This window comes from Stomoxys calcitrans, chromosome 2, assembly GCF_963082655.1.
Source record: "Stomoxys calcitrans chromosome 2, idStoCalc2.1, whole genome shotgun sequence".
NCBI lineage: Eukaryota > Metazoa > Arthropoda > Insecta > Diptera > Muscidae > Stomoxys > Stomoxys calcitrans.
In genome coordinates this window covers 113145171-113172077 of record NC_081553.1, presented here as the reverse complement: position 1 = coordinate 113172077, position 26907 = coordinate 113145171, and the positions used below count along the sequence as shown (strand labels likewise).

At 39.1% G+C, this 26907-nt stretch overlaps 1 protein-coding gene across 2 annotated transcripts in view; it reads right to left on the bottom strand.

Annotated features, from left to right (window-relative positions):
- The window catches only part of LOC106093639 (rho GTPase-activating protein gacZ), a 244714-nt gene that overhangs the window by 50023 nt on the left and 167784 nt on the right, over window positions 1-26907 (bottom strand). The window lies entirely within an intron of this gene.

Below are 26907 nucleotides of genomic sequence, written 5' to 3'. Positions count from 1 at the left end.
CGGACCCGCGGTCGGAGACTTTGTTTTATGAGTGTACAAACGCATTGGGGATGCAAACAGAAAAGAAAGTTGCAACAACAACCAAACCTTTCTCCTTCTTGATAAACCACTATTTTGTCGGTTTTTGCTAAACTTCTCTAAATTCTCTGTTTTATTATTTGTTTATCTAAGTCAAGCAAAATGGACCTGTGGTCTCCAATGGGCTAGTATACGCGATGGCTAGGCGCTTATTCTTCATCCTAACCAAACTTGACGTTCAAAACTCATTTATTATTCGAATTTGTGAGTGTTTTCTCTTTTCGGTCTTCTAAAATCCATACATTTAGTCTTAATGAGTTCAAAGGAGAGCTTATAGAAGTTCCGGATTTATAATATACTAGCTGACCCGGGCCCGCTCCGCTGCGCCTTTTTTTACTTTATATGGAAGAAAAGTTTCCTTGGAATATTTATTTTCGAATATCTTTTAGTGAAGTACCATGCTAACTTGACTTGAATCCCATATGATCTTTATTGGTCTTGGAATTTAAGTATGGATGTAAGGTGTACTCCATTCTTAAAATACTTCATTTCAGCCCGATATTCTCATGATTTCTGATTTAGTGGTGTTTTCGGGGGAGAGGTGGTCCCCCAGATACTTGGCCCTGAAAAAATATCAGCATCGTGCTCTTCTCTCAAATCCCATTTATTTAAACCCCATATTGCCATTGGCTTAAGAGGAGTTTACAGGATAAGGCGTCCCCCAAACACATGGCCCCAAAATAGGTTATCAAATTCGTTTTCTATTCTCAAATACCTTTCATTTGAGCCACTTATTGGCATGGTCGCAAAATTTTTTCCCTTTTGGGGGTGTTTTGGGAAAGGTGTGATGTCCTAAATTTGGATATCGAATTCGTATTCTACTCCCAAATACCTTTATTTGAGCCCCATATTGCGATGGTCAGTAAAAAATTGCTGTTTGTGGGGTATTTTGGGAAAGGGGTAGACCCCCAGAAAATTGGTCCCGAAAATGGGTATCAATTATTGCAATGAATTCGATCCGTTTTAAAAACGAATCATAACTGGAGATGAAAAATGGATTATTTACAACAACGTTAGTCGAAAAAGATTATGGTCCAAGCATGGTGAACCAGCTCAAACCACTTCAAAGGCTGATATCCACCAAAAGAAGGTTATGCTGTCTGTTTGGTGGGATTGGAAGGGTGTGGTATATTTTGAGCTGCTTCCAAGGAACCAAACGATTAATTCGAATGTTTACTGTCAACAATTGCACAAATTGAATACAGCCATCAAGGAGAAGCGACCAAATTGGTCAATCATAAAGGTGTCATATTACACCAGGACAACGCTAGACCGCACACATTTTTGGTCACTCGCCAAAAACTTAGTGAGCTTGGCTGGTAACTTTTGATGCATCCACCATATAGCCCTGACCTTGCACCATCAGACTACCATTTATTTCGATCTTTGCAGAACTCCTTAAATGGTAAAACTTTCGGCAATGATGAGGCTATAAAATCGCACTTGGTTCATTTTTTTGCAGATAAAGGCCAGAAGTTCTATGAGCGTGGAATACTAAATTTGCCAGGAAGATGGCAAAAGGTTATCGAACAAAATGGCAATAATATATTTTGATTTGATATTTTGATATTTGATTAAAGTTCATTCTAAGTTTTATTAAAAATGCATTTACTTTCTTTTAAAAAATCCGCAATTACTTTTAGGCAACCCAATATATATCATTTATTTGAACCCCATATTGCCATTTTCGTTTTCTAATCTCATTTAAACTCCTTATTGCAAGAGTCAGCAAATATGTCCGGTTTGGGGTATTGGGCCTAAAAACTATGAATATTTAGCTCCACTCTCTTTAGGACCCAAATTGTCTTGGTGAGCAAATACGTCCTATTTGGGGGTTGTTATGGTGATGGGTCGTCCGTTAGACAGTTGGCCCCTAATGTCAAATACGTAATCTACTCCCACATACCTTTAATTTGAGCCCTATATTTCCATAGTCGGCAAACATGACCAGCTTGGGGGGTGTTTTGGGGGATGGGTGGCCGCTCAGTGAGTTGACCTTGAAAATATATATCGGATTCGTGTTCTACTCTAAAAACCCTCTTATTTGAGCCTCATATTGCAACAGTCAGAAAATACTTACTATTTGGGTGGTGTTGTGGGGGTGGCTTGGCCCCATAGACACTTTTCCCGAATATTGATATCAAATTCGTGCTTTACTCCCAAAGACCTTTCATTTGAGCCCCATATTGGTATGGTCGTAAATTTGTCCCATTTGGGGGATGTTTTTGGTGAAAGGCGGCCCCCCAAACACTTGGTCCCATATTTGGATATCAGATTCGTATTCTACTCGCAAATACCTTTTATTAAAGCCCCATATTCCCATTGTCAGTAAATAAGTCCAGTTTGGGGGTGTTTTTTTTTGGGAAAGGGATGGACCCTCAGAAACGTGGTCCAACATTTGGATATTAGATTCGTATTCTACTTGCAAATATCTTTCATTTGAGTCCCATATTGCCATGGTCGGTAAATATGTCCGATTAAGGGGTGTTTTGGGGCTTGGGGTGGTCCCCTAGCACTTGGTCCGACAATTGGATATCAGATACGTTTTCTTATCCTAAATACCTTTCATTTGAGTCCCATATTGTCGTGATTGGCCTAAATATATGTTTGGTAGGTTTTAGTGTGGGGCAGCCCCCCTAGGTACCCCATCCGAAATTTGGATACCAAATTTTTATTTTTTGGGTACTATATGAGAGCACACAAAATTTCGCTTAAATCGCACCACCCATCTCCGAAATCTGGCGTTTCTGAAAATTAGGGTAAGGGGGAGGGTATGCCCCCCCCCCCCCCCCCCCCCCCCCCCCTTCAGATATCAAAAAATGAAGTACCATATTTTCACCACGGGGTCATTATGCACCATCTGTGAAAATTTCAAGAAAATCGGTTCAGCCGTTTCTGAGTCCATAAGGAACACACAAACATACAAACAAACAAACCTACAAACAAACAAACAAACAAACAAACACAAATTGATTTCTATATATGAGATTTTTTAATATAAAGTTTGTGTCTTAAGTCTTTTGTTCATTCCTATCTATTGTAGTGCTTGTGTCTTAAGTCTTTGCATGTCACCCAATCAAAAGGTTCCATATTTATCCCCAAGATATCAAGCATTTTAAATTTATTTAATTGGTTTCTATGGCTATAGGGCTTTCGTTGTTTTATTTAAATTCGCTGAAACAAGCAAATTATCTGATTACAAGAAGAAGTTATCCTAATTTTATCTCAATCTTATATTACTTTTTACAAAAAAAAATTAAAATAATTATTTTTTTTTTTAACCTTCCATAAAAAATAAAAAAACAATTGTCTTTAGTCTTAAGTCTTTTTCTTTCAGCCTTTTGCTAGAGTTGGTAATATTGTACATTGACTACGTTTATTAGCTCAAACTAGGCACTGAATGAAATGCATGGTATTGGCAGCAGTCTGCATTAAGATTCATTTAGAAAATTCTAATTTAGTCATTTTGTTCGATTCTCTCTAAAGCCAATGGTGGGAAAAACTAACAAGTTTAGAATTTACGTATTAAAAATAATGTTATTAAAAAATACTTCGTTTTTGATACGGTATTTTGTATCTTAAATCTTTCATTTAGCAATGACCTAAAGCAGCAAAATTTAATCAATAATTATATAAAAAATTGCGTATCTTTTGTAATAGAGAAAAATTTGGAATTTAATTGCAAAACAATCACAGCCTTGGGATTTTATTGTTTTTTTCACTTATTTTTGTACTCATCGATTTTTTTAAAAACAAAAGATGATATTATTGGAATTCCCCTGTCGGCAAAGCTTTTTTTGTTTCATTTTTTGCACAACACTTGGCTATTACTTCAGATAAAGCATAAGAATAAAATCACATAACACATTAACGGTCTGAAAACGAGGAGTGCCATTCCTGAGTGCGTTTAAGTTTCGAATGCCATTTCAAGATGATGATGATGGTTAGAATGAATGAATTGTGGCAGCAGTGTTCATAGCATACCATCACCATGGCATCTGATATGAATTTCAATTTGAAATTTGTTATGCTAAACCATATATGCGGTACCGTATAAGGTGTAAAAGCCAAGAAACCACCAAGAATGCTGAAACGCAAAACTACGCACTTTCGAGAAGAGGAAAGGCAAAAAAATTTCAAAGCACACACACACACACCGTGTTGAGAGAGTTGAGAAATTTCAGAAAGTGGCGTCATTCGTTTGGGCTATGACTGACTTCTACCCACACTTGAAAGGCCAATGACAGACCCGCAGACAAACAAATCGCCCATCGAACATTGGCCGAGTCGCCCATAGCTAGGCCATATCAAAGATGTCACTCTAAATGAATTTGTTGTTGGTGATTCAAGACGACACATTTGCATTTAGACAACAACTTTTAATTCTGCGTATCCATAGAAAATTTGTTTGTATTCATGAAAGTCTATTAATTTGCTATCTTCATATCCAAGCTTACTATAGTGGTCTTCTTTTATGTTATTATAACACGTTATGATTTATATAAGCGTGCAAAAAAGATTTTAAGAAAGCAAACAAGAGAAAAAAAGAAAAGAAAACTTGCTATCCCCCATACAAAAGAGTTGGAGAAAAATCCATTGGTTGAATTAATTACTGACCACAAAACCTATATTCACGCCAGTGTTTTTCCTATAAACCCACTAACATTTAATGGCCTAAGCAAACACAGGAAAAACGCGTATGCTAATTGCTAAAATGGAGGACTATGTCGCTGTCAAAAAAAAAGGAAAAACATAAAACATTAGAAACAGCAGTAGCACCCTACTCAAGGCAATAGGGTTCGCGGTGACGGGGTAGTAAACTGTTGGGTTAGTAGAGGTGGTATGTGTTGCCTTTGGTTACAAAGGAGAAAGAAGAGATAATGTGATAGACTATGGATCGAGGATTATGGCGCCAGTGCAACAAGCACGGTGCCACAAACGTCGAGCTTCAGTCACTATATCTACTCAAGCCACAGCAGTTTTTTCTCTTACGGAATTGGCACCTGCCATTGCAGCTATTCGACCGCAGTAGAGCGGATAATACTGCCAAACCAAACACATATGCAGGTGTAGATGTCTAGGTGATTACTGTGTATGCGCTTGATGATTGGCTGCGGTCGTTGTTGCTGGGTAGCTGATGTTGGGGCCACCCATTCCGCATTGAATAGGTATTACCGGGTGATGTGACCCATCCGACCTCTCCCGTGCGACAATATACGCAACGGCAGCATCCCAACCCCAATATTGCCAGGCCAGGTCCGGGAAGTGTATCATATTTGCATGAACTGTCGATGAACAGCCATCGCAATTTACCGGATTGACGCGATGAATTCCTTCATCGGCAAGGGCTGCCGCCTCAGTGTACCACATACTGCTACTACAACAACAACCGTGGCCGAAGTTACGAATGTCATCCGTGGCGCCAAATCATCTAAGGCGTTGGGCCCCGACGGAATCTCTACATTGGTGTTGAAGAATCTGGATTCACCTGAAGTTGAGTAGCTTACTACTGTCCTCAACCTGTCCTTCAACACTCTTATAGTTCCCGATGTCTGGAAAATGGGCAGAGTGATACCGCTACTGAAGCCTGAAAAGGACCCGAGTTTAGGGGACTCGTACAGACCAATCTCCCTTCTCTCACCAGTAGCAAAGACGCTTGAGGCATTACTCCTCCCAAGCCTCGTAGGAGAATTTCCTTTCGCCGAGCATCAACATGGATTTCGAAGACTGCATAGCACAACAACAGCTTTGCATGCCATCACCGCACACATTTGCCGTGGCTTCAATCAGCCTAGGCCATGTGATAGGACGGTCCTCGTGGCACTGGACCTATCGAAGGCATTCGACACGGTCAGCCATGGTCCCCAAGTCCCTGCAGCCAGGCCTGAAACGCTGGGTGGCGAATTATCTGTGTGGTCGCCAGTCATTTGTGGAATTTAGGGATAGGAAATCAAAGCACCGTAGAGTGAAACAGGGAGTTCCCCAAGATCGAAGGCATTCGACACGGTCAGCCATGCCAAATTATTTGAGGACATCGCCAACACGTCCCTCCAGTCAAGCCTGAAACGATGGGTGGGGAATTATCTGTGTGGTCGCCAGTCATTTGTGGAATTTAGCGATAGGAAATTGAAGCACCGTAGAGTGAAACAGGGAGTTCCCCAAGGTGGGGTGATATCTTCGCCACTGTTTAACCTCTACCTATCCTCCATTCTACCGCCTCCAGGCGGCATAGAAATAGTATCATAAGCGGACGATTGTACGATCATGGCATCAGGCCCCCCACCCATTGTTGACATCTGCCATAGGTTGAACGTCTACCTCAACGAAATTGCCTCATATTTCGCTGCAAGAAATCTGAAGATATCTGCCACCAAATCTTCAGCCGCATTGTTTACTACAAATACGCTTGAGGTGAATACTAAGCCGACTGTGATGGTCGATGGAGAAATGATTCCGACCATCAAGTGTCCCAAAATACTTGGCGTCACATTTGACAGCTCTTACACATTCTTCCTACATGCCACAGCAGTTTGCGATAAAGTCAAAAGTAGAAACAAGGTCCTCAAGTCACTTGCTGGCAGCACTTGGGGTGCAGACAAAGTAACCTTGTTGACCACGCACAGAGCATTAGGCCGGTCTGTGGTAAGTTATGAAGCGCCAGTGTGGTCTCGTCAGCTTTGTGAGACGCAGTAGAATAATATTCAGATCTGTCAGAATGCCGCCCTCTGGACGGCGACGGACTGTCTCCTCAGTTCTCATGTGAACCACATCCATCAGAAGACAAAGATCCTACCAGTGCGAAGACATACTGTCTAAGCAGTACCTTTTGGCCTGTTATCGCAGAGACCATCCAAATCATCATCAGATATCCACCGCCCAGAAGCCTTAAGGTATATCTACATGAGGTGAGGTTCAGCGTTACAAGAGGGAACCTCTAGATCAAGCGGCATATCAAGCAGGTCTAGACAACATTTATGCAGATACGGTAGTAAATGCGATGATTAGTTACAAGGTGAATAGGGTCCTTGGAGAACGACCGCCTCCTATTGCACTTGAAGAAATTGACCTCCCCCGGCAAACCAGAGTTGTTCTGGCTCAATTACGTTCCGGCAGATGCAGCCGCCTCAACTCCTACAGAGCAAGGATTGATGCCGTCGTGCAAGATGTAAGTCCCGATTGTAACCAGATGAACTCGCCAGGACTTGAACCCAGGCGATCAGCATCAAAGGCGGAAAAAAAATTACAAATTACAAATAAAACGTCATTGAGTTATGTGAATAAGGCCAAAAGTTTTCCAATAGCCATGCTGCATTGTTTACATGCCGTAGGGTAATTGTCATCTCTATCCATATTCAAGTGACATAGATATGCAACTTAGGTAATCAAGCGTATGCAACAGGTTTTTCTTAAACGCACAATTTGACAAAAATTTCCCGAAAATTACCTTAAGACGCCAACAAACGCCATCAATGAGATTTCCCCTGGTAGCACAGACGCGTACTGACACTTTCAAATAACCGCACACACATAAAAAATGTCAATACGCGTCGGTTAACTATTTGCGGCGGAATTTGTTGAAGCATAATTATGTAATACCTGAATGTAGCAAAGTGTGAAGAAAACATCACTCACTGACTGGCCTGCTAAGAAATAAAATGTGCCACGTACATGGTGGTGGTGGTGGCGCGAAACTCACTCGTACAAGTTGCAGACTTATACAACAGGTGCCACAAAAGTAAAAAGAAAGAAAAAGAAAAAATACACCTAAATGTACCTCATCTTATGAATTACATAGACCATTTTCCTAACAACCCGTGTAAAAACGAACGAAAATATTATATTACCACCAACTCCTTATTGAGACATACCAGGCAAATTAAGTATATGAGGCCGGCAACTGATATTTTGCCGCGTCTGTTTGTTGTTTGTCTTTTTGGTGGTGCAGACCCTATCATCATCACTCACATAAAATAAGTTTGAGCATTATTTATAATGGACCATTTGTAAAGTATACTATTTGGCATTGGACACTTAAGGTAATGTGACGCAGAGGAAAATAAATTATAATAATACTTGAAGTTCAAAAAAAAGTTAAGCTAAGTGTTACAGTAACTGAATATGCCATGAAAATTAAGTCATTAAATTTAATCAGATTGTAAAAAATACTTGAAGATGTCATCTTACAGATGACTTTGATCTTTTTATGAGTTTACATTTTGTTCTGGGTGTGTTACAAAAAAACAAGAAAAATCAAAGAAAATTAACTAATAAGAAAACAAGTAAAAAGACGTTAAGTTCGCCAGGGCCGGACTTTGGATATATGTAAACCACCTTTCGTCATAATCCGGTAAAAATGCATAATTTATGCCCCCATACCAGCTATATCTAAATATGGTCCGATTTGAACCAAATTCAGCACGGACATTGAGTGGTCTAATAAGTACAACTCATTGTTCAATTTTGTAGAAAAACACCAGTAAGGAAGGGCAAAAGTCGGGCGGTGCCGACTGTATAATACCCAACATCTACCCTATAAGTACAATGTGGGACCTATATTCAATTCTGAACCAATTTTGATGGATCTCGGCGAGCAAATATGTTCAAACTGTAAAATCTAAGGTTGACAAATGACAAATTTCCCAAAATCTGACGAACATATATATGAGAGCTATATCTAATTCTGAACCGATTTCGAGCAAACTTCTCAGATAATGTGGTTAATTTGGCAAGATTGGTCAAACAATGCGCTTGCAGTGGCTCTTGGAGGGAAAATCGGGCGATATACATACAGCGGTCAAAAAAAGTATTCATCATTCAATGTTTTTTTTTTAATAAGTCTACAAAAGACAATTGGAATAAAAACATATTAAACTAATGATGCAGTAGTGCTTGTGTGATATATATGTACACAATTTCATTGTTTTTAAAGAAAAAAATAGTATTTATTGGAACAAAAAGGGCCATTTTACAGCTGAACACAAAAAATTAAATAAAAAAAAATATTCATCATTGCAAAAAAACAAAAAAATAAATAACATAATTTAAAAAAATTAATACTTTGTTATTCGACCACCGCGTCTTATAACTTCTTTTAAACGGTTTGACATCGATTGGACTAATTTAGCGGTTATATTTTGGTCTATATTAGTCCATTCCTCCATTATCACCTGTTGCATTTGACTCTTGCTCGAAAAATTGCGCGTTCTCAATTTGCGTTCGAGATGTTCAATTGGGTTCAAGTCGGGACTTTGAGGAGGAGTTTTAATGACTTTGGGGCAGTTATACAGCATCCACATCTTGGTATTTAAAGCAGAATGTTTGGGGTCATTATCTTGATAATATTGAAAGTTATTACCAAGCCCAAGTTTTACAGCACTATCTTTTAAATTCCTCTTTAAAATGTCAATGTAATACTTATGATCCATTACTCCATTAATAATTTCAAGATTTCCCGCTACTGAAGCCGCCATACACCCCCAAACCATTAAACCACCTCCACCATGTTTTACAGTAGCAACTGTGTTTCGTTCTTCAAGCTCTGTATTTGGTTTTCTGTACACTATGACCTTTCCATCGCACCCAAAAAGATTAAACTTGCTCTCGTCTGCAAAAATGACTGTTTTCCAAAATGATTCGGGCTGTTTTACATACATTTTTGTGAAGTTTAGCCTTTTCACTCGGTTTATTTTATTTATAAAGGGCTTCTTACGTGCAGTTCTTCCTCTGTAACTATGCCTTTTGAGTGTATTTCGAATTGTTTGTGTAGTAACTTCCTTCCCTAAATATTCCATAGTGTTTTTACGAAGAATGGTCGCATTTGTCTTCGGAGTTTTCTGAACTTGCCGCACTAGCCAACGCACATCTCCAACTGAAAGTGCTTTTGGTCGACCAGATCTTGGTTTATTGTCAACAGTTTTCGTTTCTGTCCACTTTCTGATGATGGATTGTATAGTAGATCGTGGTCTATTTAATATTTCACTGATAGTTTTTTGAGTTAAACCATTCCTGTGGTGTTTTATTATCAAAACTTTTACCTCATCAGAAACCTCGTTTTGCTTACGACCCATTTTGACAAAAACTATATTTTCAATGAAATTAAATATTTGCTGTCAAGGGCAAAGCCTCCTTTACTAAATAAAACAGAAAAGGGGGATTCCCAAATAATATTTGAATTTGACTTTGATGATAGCACATCAATGATGAATACTTTTTTTGTTCTGTTTTTGGTGTTATTATATAAAATTGCATTTTTTGCGCTAATTAAATTTATTTTTTGAATTTATTTTAAAACATATTACGAAAAATAAACTATTGCATAAAACTGCATTATTTGTTTACTTTAAATTTTCTTCAATTACCCAAAATAAGTGAATTTATTATCAATTTTGCTAATGATGAATACTTTTTTTTGACCGCTGTATATGACAGCTATATCTAAATCTGGGCAGATTACTATGAAATTCACCTGTAATATTGAGAGTCATAAGAAAATCCTTCCTGCAAAATTTCGACAGAAACGGTTAACAAATGAGCACTTTTTTTGCAATATTTCTCAAAATCGGACGAACATATAAATGAGAGCCATAGCTAAATCTGAATCGATTTCGAGTAAAGTCCTCAGACACTGTGGCAGTCATCGAGGAAAGTGTTTTGGAAAATTTTGGCAAAATGGGCCAATAAATGCACTTGCTGCGACTCTAGAAGTTAAAATGTGGCGATATATGTATATATATGAGAGCTGTATCTAAATCTGAACCGATTTCCATGAAATTCACCAGTAATGTTGAGAGTAAAAAGAAAATCCCTCCTGTCAAATTTCGAGAAAATCGATTAACAAAAGACCATTTTATTGCAATATTACTGCGAATCGGACGAACGTATATATGGGAGCTATATCTAAATCTGAACCGATTTTGACCAAACTCTCTGTATATTGTGGCAGTCGTCGAGGAAAGCGTTGTGCAACATTTTGGCATGATTGGTCAATAAATGTGCTTGCAGTGGCTCTAGGAGTGAAAATCGGGCGATGAGAACTATATCTAAATCTGAACCGATTTCCATAAAATTCACCAGTAATATCGAGAGTCGTAAAAAGATTCTTCTTGCTAAATTTCGAGAGAATCGGTTAACAAATGACAATTTTATTGCATTATTACTGGAAATCGGACGAATATATATGGGAGCTATATCCAGATCTGAACCGATTTTTTCGAATTTCAATAGGCTTCGTCTCTAGACCAAAAACATGCCTGTACCAAATTTGAAGACAATCGGATGAAAACTGCGACCTGTAGTTTGTACACAAATGAACATGGACAGGCGGTCAGACAGACGGACAGACAGACAGACGGACAGACAGAAAGACGGACAGACAGACGGACAGACAGACAAACAGACAGACGGACAGACAGACGGTCACACAGACAGACGGACATAGCTAAATCGATTCAGAAAGTGATTCTGAGTATACTTATCAATGGGTCTATCTCTCTTCCCTTTGGGTGTTACAAACAAATTCAAACAGACAGACGGACATAGCTAAATCGATTTAGAAAATGATTCTGAGTATATTTATCAATAGGTCTATCTCTCTTTTCTTTGGGTATTACAAATAAATTAACTAAGTTTTAATACCCTGTACCACAGTAGTGGTGTAGGGTATAAATATTGGTCCTTATGTAGCTATATCGAAATGTAGACCGATCTGAAGCATATACGACACGGCTGCCGAAAAGCCTAACATAAATGACTATGTCGAATTTAAGCGAAATCGGATTATAAATGCTCCTTTTATGGGGGCAAAACTTTAAATCGAGAGATCAGTCTATATGGCAGCTATATCCAAATCTGAACCGATCTGGGCAAATTGCAGAAAGATTTCGAGGCACAACTCACTATCCCCAATTCGAACAATAAATGGGTCTTTTATGGGGCCAAGACTTTAAATCGAGAGATCGGACTATATGGCAGCTATATTTAAATCTGGACCGATCTGGGCCAAATTGCAGAATAATTTCGAGGCACAACTCATTGTCCCCAATTTTGGCCAAATCGGACAAAAAATGTGTCTTTTATGGGGCCAAGACCAATAATCGAGAGATCGGTCTGTATGGTAGCTATATCCAAATATGGACCGATCTGGGATAAATTAAAGAGGGACGTCGAAGGGCCTAACACAACGCACTGTCCCATATTTCGGCGAAATCGGACAATAAATGCGTCTTTTATGGGCCTAAGACCAATAATCGAGAGATCGGTCTGTATGGCAGCTATATCCTATTAGGACCGATCGGGGCCAAATTGAAGAAGGATGTCGAAGGGCCTAACACAACTCACTGTCCTAAATTTCGGCGAATTCGGACCATAAATGCGCCTTTTTATGGGCCCAAAACCTTAAATCAAGAGATTGGTCTATATAGCAACTATATCCAAATTTGAACTGATCGGGGCCAAATGAGGGAGGGATGTCGAAGAGACTAACTTAACTCACTGTCACAAATTTCGGCGACACCGGACAATTAATACGACTTTTATGGTCGCCAAACCTGAAATCGAGAGATCGGTCTATATGGCAGCTATATCCAAATCTAGACCGATCTGGGCCAAATTTCAGAAAGATGTTGAGGGGCCAATCACAACTCACTGTCCCAAATTTTGGCAAAATCGGACAGTAAAAGCGCCTTAAATTGAGAGCTGTATCCAACTCAGGACCGATCTGGGCCAAATTGCAGTAAGATGTTGGGAGGTCGGACAATAAATGCGCTTTTTATAGTTCCAAAACCTTCGGTCTATATGGCAGCTATATCCAAATCTGAACCGTTTGGGGCTAAATTGAAAAAGGTTGTCGAGTGGCTTAACACAACTCACTGTCCCAAAATCGTGTGATAAATGTGGCTTTTATGGGCCCAAGACCTTAAATCAGCCGATGGGTGTATATGGGGGCTATATCAAGATATAGTCCGATATAGCCCATCTTCGAACTTAACCTTCCTATGGACAAAAAAAAGAATCTGTGCAAAGTTTCAGCTCAATATCTCTATTTTTAAAGACTGTAGTGTGATTTCAACAGACGGACGGACGGACATGGCTAGATCGTCTTAGATTTTTCGACGATCGAGAATATATACATACTTTAAAGGGTCGGGAATGGATATTTCGATGTGATGGAATGGGAATGATAACATGAATATACCCCCATCCTTTGGTGGTGGATATAAAAAGGGCTTTTGTTAATTAAAGGCCTTCTTTTAACTGGCGAGTTGGCATGGCATTGAAATACAGTCGTTGGAACGGCATTGATATACAGGCTAAGAGTATAGTCCCATTCGTAATAGCCCGTCAAATGCTAATCTATAAACTGTGGCACATCTCAAGTGTCTTGTAAATGTTCCCAGTTCCTCGCACAAAGTCAAAATATGTGAATCTTAGTTCTAAAATCTTTCTAAATTTAATATTTTTCCAATTCCATGCATTAAATCCATTTCCCCATGTAAACTTTCTCCATTGAATATTCAGTATTAGACACAACTTTTATTAAGACATTACGGATTATTTGAAATAGAACAATTTAGCAATGAACATAAAATTCAAAGATTTCTATCAGTAAACTTCAATTTAATAGACGATTTCAACATTTCATTGCACGTCATTGCAAGGCAACGCACAAGAATTGTGCTCAATTGAATGTTCATGAGATAGAGAGAGAGAGAGAGATGGGGGGGAGAAAGAATGCAATTGCCTAAAGCAGATAACTAATATATCCAAGGCCAATACATCACAAAGAACGCAGCAAAGAAACGAGTTATACCGAATGCCATGCCATAGCAGCCAATCTAAACAATTCTCTATACTTGAGATTGAATAAACATGGCAAATAGATTGCTAGCTACGCATTGAAGTATAAATAAACATTTATTTTGGCTTAAACTCTAATTAGCGCTTAGGATTTAGTACTACTGGTTTAGAGGAGAGAGGAATAGAAAAAGCAAATACAGTTTTTAAGTAGAACAAGATCGCGATAACCTTTTTGTAGCCACCGCCATATGAGGGGAGGTAGACTAATCTCGTCATTTTGTTTGTACTACTACTAAATTTCCCATGAACATTCCATTAAGGAACAGTGGCAAACTTCTCTCATATCAATGAGTGCAGTCCGATCAAAGTTTATGCTCAATGAACGGCGTGCCGCATAGCGACACCACTTGGTAGAGAAGTTTTAAAATGGCAGGATACCTAACAAATGTAGAAAGCATTCGTAAAGAAAATAACCTTCAATGAACATTTTTTTCTGATGTTCTAGGCGTGATTTGAACCCGGGCATTCTGCGCCATAGGCAGACATGCTAACCTCTACGCCACGATGGCCTCCATTGACGAGTGCGTGAAAACGGAGTCTTGTGGTATGACCATGGCTGCCCAAACGTATGCCACAACCTCCATGAAATAGGAAAATTAATGCTGAAAAATGTACGAAGCCAGCCTCTTATGGCAAGGTAGCCAAGAAATAAAAGAAAAATATTTCCATCCTTCAAAGTAGCTCGAGAAGCTTGAGTCAAATCCCTCATACAGGGGAATGCTCTGGAAGATGACAAAGTCTGATCGGATGAGGCGCGCGAACACACAGCCTTCCGATATGTAATGAGGGAAATGAGAACGTTGAAAAGGATACAGGGCCACCCTCTAATGGCAAGGAAGAAAATGAGCTTCCCGCTTCAAAGTAGTTCCAGATGCCTGGGTCAAGTCCCGCAGACTGGAATCGGGAGGGCGACAAAGATATAGGCTGCGAAAGAGGCACGTTTGAACAAAGGTTCTTCTGGTATGACCTCTAATGGCAAGGAAGAAAATGAGCTTCCCGCTTCAAAGTAGTTCCAGATGCCTGGGTCAAGTCCCGCAAAGGGGAGGGCGACAAAGTTGGATATGCTGCGAAAGAGGTGCGTTTGAACATGGGTTCTTCCGGTATGACCGTGACCCGCAGACCTCTCACTAATAATAGAGTATTTGGTTAAAGAGCGGATCTTAAAAGGGATACTGAACCATCTGAAAAGGACTTCCAAGGAAAACCATGAGCTGCATGATGTTCATGCAGTTATCGCGGCTGATCACCACACAGGCTGGAACTTTGAGTCCCATCTATGTGGTTATCATAAGGAGCTTAAGTATGAGCTATCAAGCGCGACCACAGGTTGCGGATACTGGAAAGCTTTATAGGGAGTAGCTGCAATTTCAGCCGAGGACAATCAACGGTATCGAGTGGAGAGTCTCAGTGAGAGGCCGGGCGGCGTTGTCACTTGCTTCTGAGTGCCTATGATGCTCGATATGCCAAGGCGAGTAATTGGCGCCTTTAATAATCAATGGTCATTACGTTCCCAAGGCGATCGATAGAAGCTTAACGAGGATCGCTTCCTCCACATGCGAATATTTGGCTACTACAACAACAACATGAGCTGCAAGCACAAAGGGGGCATCCTGATGCTTAGATTTGCAGCATCAAGCTCACCTATAGGAGCCTGACGAGAATCGCTAACTGCATATGTAAATATTGCAAATATGTGGCTACTACAACTGCAACTGAGCTGCAAATCCAAAGGGGGCAACCTGATGCTAAGATTAGCATCAGAAGGATATGAAAAAGGCCCTAAGAAGGCTCATTGGAATAATGTCCAAGGCGCTAAACTTGACTTGGTGAAAAAGGGGCATAGTACCCAGTTTACAAAGATTAGGATATACATCAAGTGATGCGACAATAGGTTAAATTAGGTTATGTTGAAAAGAGGGTACACCCAAGCCAGTAATCGGCTTGTAGTGCGCTCTAAAGCCTTAAAAATAAAGTCGAGCAAAAAACGTTATAAGTTCGGCAGGGTCGAATCTTAGAAACCAACCACCATAGATTCTGCAAAAAATTTACACAAAATTCCAAATTTCTGTCAAATCAGGCAAAAATTAAAGCTTATAAAGGGCGATTTTTTAAGAGCTATAGGAAAGGTTTTTAATATAAAAACACATAAAAAAATGTTTTTATATTACCTGAAATCTTTATTTGAATCTATAGTACCGTCTATTTAATTTAATGTTTGAAGATAATTTCATGCAAATGTTGGCCGTGACTGCGCCTCAAATCAGTCCAGTTTTGGCATACTCTTTCCATTATTTCGGCCGGTATAAACTCTTCAATGTTGTCTTTCAATGCGTCAATTGAAGCGGGCTTGTCTGTATAGACATGAGCTTTAACATAGCCCCACAAAAAATAGTCTAAAGGCATTAAATCGCACGATCTAGGCGACCAATTGACCGATCCCGAACGTGAAATAAAATGTTCAACGAACTCGCCTCTCAATAAGTCCATTATTACGCGTGCTGTGTGACATGTGGCACAGTCTTGTTGTAAGCACATGTCATGAGTTAAGCTCTTGCATTTTGGACAAAAAAAAAGTTGGATATCATCTCACGATAGTTACTTTACGATTCGATTCATGTTTGAAGAAGTACGGTCCAATGATGCCACCAGCTCATAAATCGCACCAAACTGTGACTTTTTCTGTATGTATTGGTAGCTCATGAAATGCTTCTGGCTGATCACTCCAAAATCGTCAATTCTTCTTATATACGTACCCATTGAGCCAAAAATGAGCTTGGTCGTAAAATAGAAGAAGGGCGCGATAAACTTTCTTAACAGAGCATGCATTTTGACAATAAAATTCAATAATTTGCAGGCGTTGTTCGTATGTAAGACGATTAATGGTTAAATTATAGACCAAATTATAGACACGAAACATGCGTGAGCTGTTTAAGGGATTGTCAAAAAGATAATAGCAAAAAAATCACCCTTTAGGAACTGAACAAGGGTAATTGAGAGATCGGTTTATATGGAAACTGCATTGATTTGTAGACCGATTTCGATCGTATTTGGGACAGTTGTGGAAAGTCGTAACAGAACCCTACACGCAAATTTTCAACCTATTCTGATAAAAATTGCGGCTTGTAAGGGCTCAGAAGGAGAACCGAGAGGACGGTTTAAATAGAAGCTATATCCAAATCTGACCCATCTGCAAGTCCCAATGACCTACATCAATAAGAAGTATCTGTGCAAAATTTCAAGTGGCTAGCTTTATTTCGACAGACAGAAGGACGGGCGGATATGGCTAGATCGACTTAGAATGCCGAGACGTTTAAAAATATATACCCGTATACTTTATGAGGTCGCAGATAATATTTCGAGGTGTTAGGTTAGTTTAGCCTAGGTTGAAAAGAGGGTGCCGATATTAATCTGTCCCATGCCACTATATACACCTAAGCCAGTAATCGGCTTCGAGGTGTTACAAACGGAGGAATGACTAAATTATTATACCCCCATCCTTTGGGGGTGGGTATAAAAAGAAAACCTAACCTTAGTCAGAAGTTCCGTGCTACTTACAATATTTCTAATAGTTTTCTATACCACGCACCTTAGTTGGTTCATGTCTGGTATTATGTCCCCGACGAGAACCATGAACGTGCCTCAACAAATTCACTATTTATTGCAGCCTGGATTTCTAGGACAAACAAATCCAAGACCCGGCCGTGAAGAAAAGGTAGGTCTACTGAAAGGAAAAGGGTGAGGGAACTCTCCTTGTGTTGGGAAGAGGTGTGGCACTACGGCACGTCGACGGGACTCGGTTATACATAGCAGGCCCCTTATCATTAAGCTAAAACATGAATCGGGCAGCGCTCATTGACATGTGAGAAGTTTGCCCCTATTACTTAATGTAATGTTCATGGATAAATTTGTAACTTACAAATTTGGGCCAAATCTTATATACCCTCCACCATGGATCACATCTGTCGAGTTCTTTGCGCAATATCTCTTTTTGGGCAAACAAAGAATAATGAATATGGACAGAGGAGGAGCTATATCAAGTTATAGTCCGATTCGGGGCTCAAGAAGCAAAATCGGGAAATCGGTTTATATGGGAGCTGTGTCAAGCTATAGATCGATTCGGACCATATTGCACACATGTGTTGAAGGCCATGGGAGAAGCCAAATTTCAGCCAAATCGGATAATAATTACGCCCTCTTGAGGCTCAATAAGTCAAGATCCCAGATCGGTTTATATGCAGCTATATCAGGGTGCGGACCGATTTGGACCATGCTTCGCATAAATGTTGGAAGTGATATTAAAACACTATATGCAAAATTTCAGTCTAATCGGATGAGAATTGCGCTCTCTAGAGGCTCAAGAAGTCAAGATCCCAGATCGGTTTATATGGCAGCTATATCAGGTTATGGACCGATTTGAACCATACTTCGCACAGTTGTTGAAAGTCATATCAAAACACTATGTGCAAAATGTCAGTCAAATTGGATGAGAATTGCGCCCTCTAGAGGCTCAAGAAGTCAAGACCCAAGATCGGTTTATATGGCAGCTATATCAGGGTGTTGACCGATTTGGACCATACTTTGCATAAATGTTCGAAACACCACGTGCAAAATTACAGCCAAATCGGATAGGAATTGCGCTTTCTAATAAAAGCTCAAGAAGTCAAGACCCAAGATCGGTTTATATGACAGCTATACCAGGTTATGGACCGATATAAACCGATGTTAGAAGTGATATCAAAACACTATGTGCAAAATGTCAGTCAAATTGGATGAGAATTGCGCCCTCTAGAGGCTCAAGAAGTCAAGACCCAAGATCGGTTTATATGACAGCTATATTAGAACATGGACCGATTAAGCCCATTTACAATCCCAATCGACCTACACCAATAAGAAGTATTTGTGCAAAATTTCAAGCGGCTAGCTCTACTCCTTCAAAAGTTAGCGTGCTTTCGACAGACGGACGGACGGACATCGTTAGTTCGACTTAAAATGTAACGACGATCAAGAATATATATACTTTATGGGGTCTTAGACGCATATTTCGAGATGTTACAAACAGAATTACGACATTAGTTTACCCCCATCCTATGGTGGAGGATATAAAAATCCATTTTGTTCTATGACGGTTTATTGGTAGACCAAAACGAAAGACTTAAGACACAAGCGTGTTCATTAGCAATACTTGAGAATGAAGTACACGGTACTCAACATAGGCCATTTGAAGGGCTTTATGATTTTGATTGATTAAAAACTCATTTTGTTTATGATTCAAGTGAAGCACTGAAGCAGTGAGTTTTCTAAGTTCATTTCTATTTTTCAAGTTAATGTCTGCACCCAGGGCATGTGAGCTTTAGGGTTTCTCTTTCCATTCACTTTACAACGTCAGTAAAGTTTTTTTTTTATCATAATTCGTTATAGTTGCCATAACTTTTGGTTTTATTACTTAATAATGATAGTCTACTAAAGGTAGTTAATACCAGAGAAAAAAAAAACCGCAGGAGGTAGTCTTCATAACTATGAGTTTGTGGTCGATTTTTGGTTTATTTTAATGCCTCTTTAAAAAACAACACTGTTTTTTTTTTGTTCATTTCTTACCAAACAAAAGGCGGTCTTGCAAACATAAAAAGAACAAAGCCATCTTTGGGACTACACTTTATGGCCATGCTAATTAGTGAAAATGTAGGCATGGCTCTGTGCGCTAATTTAATAAGCTACTCTACTAAACTCAAAAAAAAAGCACCAAAACATTAAAGTTTATTGCAAAAGATGGCCAAAGATGATGAAGTTGTTATTATCGTATTGTGGCCAACACTTACACCTTTCATTGGGTATTCTTGGGGAAGGGGGGAGAGGAGATGAGATACTAAAGAAATCATTATGTTCAGTTAAGCAGACAATGGTTTTTCTTTCTTCTTATTGCCATTATTGTGTTGTTCAGTTCTTTGGCGCTTGCCGACTTTGAGCAGAAGCTCGTTTCAGTTGAATGAACTTTCAAAAACTAAAGAAACAAATTAAAACATACTCTAGTAGTAGAAAAAGTGTTTTCAATCTTTCAATAGAGTTAGGGGGCTCAAGCAAAAAAAACCCAAACTAAACTAAACTGGAAAACTTATAAAACGGCTTAATATGAGCATAACATAGAGATTGCTAACGTAAATATGCACACATGTTGAGTGTGTATTTATTTCACAAATACATACTGACATACATTCATGAAGTATGTCTTTTATGCACACTGATATTGCAGATATAAGGCTCCATTTATATGTGTTTATACATATATACCCTGGTTTTCGTTGAAATATATTAATTACTTTGATTTGGCAATTGTTTCGTTTTACCCCGCTCCTTAGGAAAAAATAAAACATAACCAACTAGTTAAAGCAGTTTCCTATGCAGTCCACTGCTTCAAGTCTTTTGGCTAACCACTAAATATTAGCGCGGTTTATAATTTTAGAAAAACTGTTCTCATTGTATACACTGAAAAATTTATCTGAAAAATATGGTCAATAAACCGAAAATTCCTTTAACACCTGAAAGGAAGAGTTATGAGGCGAAAATCATAAGGACACCACAGTACTGCAACATCTATTAGTCTAAGTTAAGAAAATACAAAAACGAGCTGAAAATTAATTAGAAAAACCTTGGATGAAATTCTTCAGCTCCAGCTTCCAAACCAATTACATTCAGAAGTTAGCACTAGATATACTCCCACAAACAACGTGGCACCGGAAGATGTTGTTGATATGCTTTTGACGGGGTCATGAATTCTTTGGGCAAAATTATCGTTTTATATAAATCGTCAAGACCTTATAATGTATCAAAGATGGAACTACAAACTGTGTCTGATGGTCTGGAATATATACTCTCATTGTATCACCATGTTCTTTATACCTGTGGGATAAAGAAACACAGATGTTATTATACCCTCCACCATAGGATGGGTGGTATACTAATTTCGTCATTCTGTTTGTAACTACTCGAAATATTCGTCTGAGACCCCATAAAGTGTATATATTCTTCATCGTCGCGACATTTTATGTCGATCTAGCCATGTCCGTTCGTCTGTCCGTCCGTCCGACTGTCTGTCGAAAGCACGCTAACTTTCGAAGGAGTAAAGCTAGCCGCTTGAAATTTTGCAGAAATACTTTTTATTAGTGTAGGTCGGTTGGTATTGTAAATGGGCCATATCGGTCCATGTTTTGATATAGCTGTCATATAAACCTCTTGACTTCTTGAGCCCCTAGAGGGCGCAATCCTTATCCGACAACAACAACTGTGCCAAGTATGGTTCAAATCGTTTCATAACCTGATGTAGCTGTCATATAAACCGATCTTGGGTATTGACTTCTTGAGTCTCTAGAGTGTGCAATTCTTATCCGATTGGAATAAAATTCCGCACGACGTGTTTTGTCATGATATCCAACAAATGTGCTAAGGATGGTTCAAATCAGTCCATAACCTGATATAGCTGCCATATAAACCGATCTTTGGTCTTGACTTCTTGAGCCTCTAGAGGGCGCAATTCTTATCCGATTGGAATGGAATTTTGCACGACGTGTTTTGTTATGATATCCAACAACTGTGCCAAGTATGGTTCAAATCAGTCCATGACCTGATATAGCTGTCATATAAACCGATCTTGGGTCTTGACTTCTTGAGCCTCTAGAGGGCGCAATTCTTATCCGATTTGGCTGAAATTTTGCATGACGTGTTTTATTCTTACTTCATACAACAACTGTGCTAAGTATGGTTCAAATCAGTCCATAACCTGATATAGCTGTCATACAAACCGATCTTGGGTCTTGATTTCTTGAGTCTCTAGAGTGTGCAATGTCCAACAACTGTGCCAAGTATGGTTCAAATCGGTCCATAACCTGATACAGCTGCCATATAAACCGATCTTGGGTCTTGACTTCTTGAGCCTCTAGAGTGCGCAATTCTTATCCGATTGGAATACAATTTTGCACGACGTGTTTTGTTATGATGTCCAATAACTGTGCCAAGTATGGTTCAAATCGGTCCATAACCTGATATAGCTGCCATATAAACCGTTCTTGGGTCTTGACTTCTTGAGCCTCTAGAGGGCGCAATTCTTATCCGATTTGGCTGAAATTTTGCATGACGTGTTTTATTCTTACTATCAACAACTGTTTCAAATTAGGTTCAAATCGGTTCATAACCTGATATAGCTGCCATATAAACCGATCTGGGATCTTGACTTCTTGAGCCTCTAGAGGTCGCAATTACTATCCGATTTGCCTGAAATTTTGTACGACGGACCCTCTCATGACCATCAACATACGTGTTTATTATGGTATGGATCGGTCTATAGCCTGATACAGCTCCCATATAAATCGATTTCTCTATTTTACTCTTGAGCCCCCAAAGGGCTCAATTCTTATTCGAATTGGCTGACATTTTACACAGGTCTCCTATATATAATTTAATTGTGGTCCAAACCGGACCATATCTTGATATCGCTCTAATAGCAGAGCAAATCTTTTCTTATATTCTTTTTTTGCCTAAGAAGAGATGCCGGGAAAAGAACACGACAAATGCGATCTATTGTGGAGGGTATATAAGATTCAGCCCGGCCGAACTTACCACGCTTTTACTTGTTTTTATTCTAAAAGCAGGAAAACTGCTTTTGGTCTGATTTTTTAGTCTGTCTGTTTTTTACTTAGATTATGTCAAGTAAGGTTCTCAAGAGGAAGTGCGAATAAAAGTCCGGCCTATGTCACTATGAACATATACCCAAGTCTGCAATCGGCTTTTAATTCGCTCTAAATACTAACAAGTAACGAGAGTCAAATTGAAATCAGGAACTCCGGGCTGCTTGCAAAATCCTTAATTGTATTCCATTTCACGCCGCTATGTCGGTTCAAGTATGGTATTGTGTTCCTACCTAAGGCAATGACTTAAGAAATGCTCCAACGCAAAATTCAAATTTGGTAATTGGACCACAAATAAAGATTTGGCAGTTATAGAAATGCCGAGGTAACCAACTTTAGAGGCCTGCAAAGAGGCGTCCGGACCACCTTGGGCCTTGAATTTTGCACTTGATCTCGTTAGTGTCTCAGATCTATTTATTAAAAATTTTTTGATTTTTTACTAATTTGTTTTGATTCTATCCCACTATCTAACGTCTCATCATCTCCCCACGTGCCCTACGCATGTCATCACTTGCTTCTATTTCGCATAAGTGCGCTCGCAGTCCTTTGTGTCTCGTTATGAGACCGAAAGCTATACTAGTCTCCATCTTATGGGTCGATTTGGATTGCAACTCAACTGCAGTTGCGTTGCCAGGAGATAAAACCTTGGTATACAAATTAGAAAATTTTTGTCAAGTGCAGTTAATATTAGGGCTTTGAACATTCAGCTACTAAGTAAATTGTAAAAAAAGTATGCAATTCAATAAATAAATGGAATTTTTTATTAAAAATTTGCCTGTTGGCAAAGCAACTGAAGTTGGGTTGCTATTCATAATCGACCCCTTAGTTTCTTTCAGTAATAGCCTCGTCTTCCCACGATCCGGATCACCCCATAGAATGTTCGTCGTCCTCACGACCATTTCGTTGTTGTTCGTCGACCACGCCCTTAACACGGACTGCGTCGCCCGAAAGGCTTCGGATTAACCAAGTTTATTGACGACGGTGCATAGTCCTTCACTGCCAAGTCGTCTGCTTTTTCATTTCCCCTTACTCTGCTATGGCCCGGCAGCCAAACGATGCCATCCTCAGAGAAGGCGTTAATCTACTGCTTACACTAAGAATGCTAGTTTTATGGGCTCAATACTCTATTTCGGGAGATCGGTCTATATGGCAGCTATGTCCAAATATGGTCCGATCTGGATGATATTCATCAAAAAGGACGAAACTCGCTGTGCCAAAGTTCATTGGAATAGGATGAAAAATGCTCCTTTTATAGGCTCATTACAGAATATCGGGAGATCGGTATATATGGCAGCTATATCCCAATATGGTCCGATCTGTATCACATTTGACAGGAATGGGTAGGTGTCTATTAGAACACACTGTGCCAAATTTCATCGAATTCGAGTAATAAATGGATCTTTTATGGCCTCAATACCCTATACCGGGAGATGGGGTGGTCGGTCTAAGGGCAGCTATATCCAAATATAGTCCGATCTGAACCGCACTTCACAAAAATTAATAGGGGTCCACCAGAACTGACTGTGTCAAATTTTATCGAAATCGGATGAAAAATGACCAATTTATTGCCTCAAGACTTAAATTATGGAGATCGGTCTATGTAGCGGCTATATATAACCAAAATCCGACTTTATGAGATCAGAAGGTCAGGTTTATGTACAAAGAATAAGAAAGCATCAAAAATTGTTTGGAAAGATTTTTTATACCCAAGATATTTGCAAAATTATAAATACTCAAACATTGGGTTGCCCAAAAAGTAATTGCGGATTTTTTAAAAGAAAGTAAATGCATTTTTAATAAAACTTAGAATGAACTTTAATCAAATATACTTTTTTTACACTTTTTTCTAAAGCAAGCTAAAAGTAACAGCTGATAACTGACGGAAGAAAGAATGCAATTACAGAGTCACAAGCTGTGAAAAAATTTGTCAACGCCGACTATATGAAAAATCCGCAATTACTTTTTGGGCAACCCAATAAATTCCCAAAAAAAGGTATTTATTGGGTATTTACCCAATAAATACCCAAGCGTTGGTTGTTTACCCGGTAGAAACCCTCTGTATTGATAGCATGTTGGCATATCCGCCTATGACACTGAACGCCTGGGTTCGAATCCTGGCGAGACCATCAGAAAAAAGAAATTGTTCACCGGTGGTTTTCCCCTCCTAATGCTGGCGACATTTGTGAGGTACTATGCCATGTAAAATTTCTCTCCAAAGAGGTGTCGCACTGCGGCTCGCCGTTCGGACTCGGCTATAAAAGGAGGCCCCTTGTCATTGAGCTTAAACTTGAATCGGACTGCACTCATTGATATGTGAGAAGTTTGCCCCTGTTCCTTAGTGGAATGTTCATGGCCAAAATTTGCATTTGCATCTCCTCAGATAGTCAGGCATCCTTGAGATCGTATTTCTGAATTTGAAAAACTCTCCTAGTCAGTCGCGATCTGGCTTGTATGGCGGTATGTACTACTTTGTCAAAATGTCTAAGTGCCACTAAAACCTAACTTACATTCGACATTTTTTATGAATTTCTGTCAGAAACTATTGGGTTGCCCAAAAAGTAATTGCGGATTTTTTAAAAGAAAGTAAATGCATTTTTAATAGAACTTGGAATGAACTTTAATCAAATATACTTTTTTTACACTTTTTTTCTAAAGCAAGCTAAAATTAACAGCTGATAACTGACAGAAGAAAGTATGCAATTACAGAGTCACAAGCTGTGAAAAAAAAAATCCGCAATTACTTTTTGGGCAACCCAATACATACAAGTAGAACTTTGCTGCAGTGTTAATTTATTTAGGTTTAGTGTGCCTTCAAACCTACGTAGATTTTTCAACATTTTGTTGATAAAAATTGCTTTGTATTCAAGTCTCGAAGCAAGCAAATTCCTTATTCCTTGATCTTTCATAAATCAGGTTTGAAAACTATTTGCACAAGTTATACAACACCACATTTACTTTTTCTACTCGCAGCAGACAGAGTAAAATAAAGTATTGAATAATCAAACTAACGATAATGGTGATAATGGTTGTTAGATGAAACATAAATGCCATATCATTTGCAATTCACAGAAACAATTATGGCCATTATAGACATAGACAGCTTATGTGATGAATGGGGGGAGAGGTTTAGAAAAGACTTTGTTAGCCTGTCAGTCTATCGCTCAGTCGAGACACTAAGAATTCTTGTGGCCAAGACTGAATTTACATTCTTTCATAATTGCAACAATTACTTTTGCTTTTTTGTTTAAGTTTTAGTGCTATGTATATTTTGTCGAATTATTTAAACCTTTGAAGTTATAGCAAAAGTCAAACAACCACAAACTAGTCTACTTAGACTCGTGTCTATGAACCAGTTTCATTACGCCAATTACCACACATAAATAAAACCAAACAAAAAAAATTAAAAACAAATCCTATCGCAATGGCTGTGGTTGTACTCTGTTCATTTGATTTGATTCCACTAAACTTAGCAACCAAAGACAATAGCTGCAAATATCGCTGGCAATATTTGGTTTTGTGAAATGAAATAAAACCTTGGCTAAAAACGAATTAAACCCAGCAAACGAAACGGATATTTGTGGCGGCTGCAGCGTAATCTATACTTGAATAAAGTTATTTATGAGCACATAGTCATGTTTTTATGTACACATAGCTGCTAATAATGCTGCTGCTCCACATGCATGTACTTAGGTTCTGCATTGCTACAACATTTGGTTTTTTGCGTCAAGAATAATTGAGTTTAGTCGTTGACTTAGTTTTGAGTTGATTTTGGTGAACAATTGCACAATAGTACAAAGTACGTCAAAATTAATTGTGAGCATTGGAATAGTTAAATGTACAAATGTTAGATTCCGAGATGGGACCCGGCAAGCCCTGTGTGAATGGGTCATTCAACTGGATTAGGCTCAAGGTGTGGGCTGTCTAAGGGAACTCAGAAGTTATTTAGACAGCAGCATCTGTGGAAGGAATCGCCCATACCGCAAGTGCCCAGCGCCCTGAGGAAGATTAATGAAACCACTTTCTTAGTTGCGACTGGATAAGTATTGTGTCAATAAACAACTGTCGAAAACAGGCGATGAGCCTTACGCAACAGTGCTCGAGAAAATTTATCTGACAATCCGAAACATGGTCAGGTTAAATATCCATAATATTGCAAATTTTGCCCATGAACATTCCACTAAGGAACAGGGGCAAACATCTCACCTATCAATGAGTGCAGTCCGATTCAAGTTTAAGCTCAATGATAAGGGGCCTCCTATTTATAGCCGAGTCCGAAGGGCGTGCCGCAATGCGACACCTC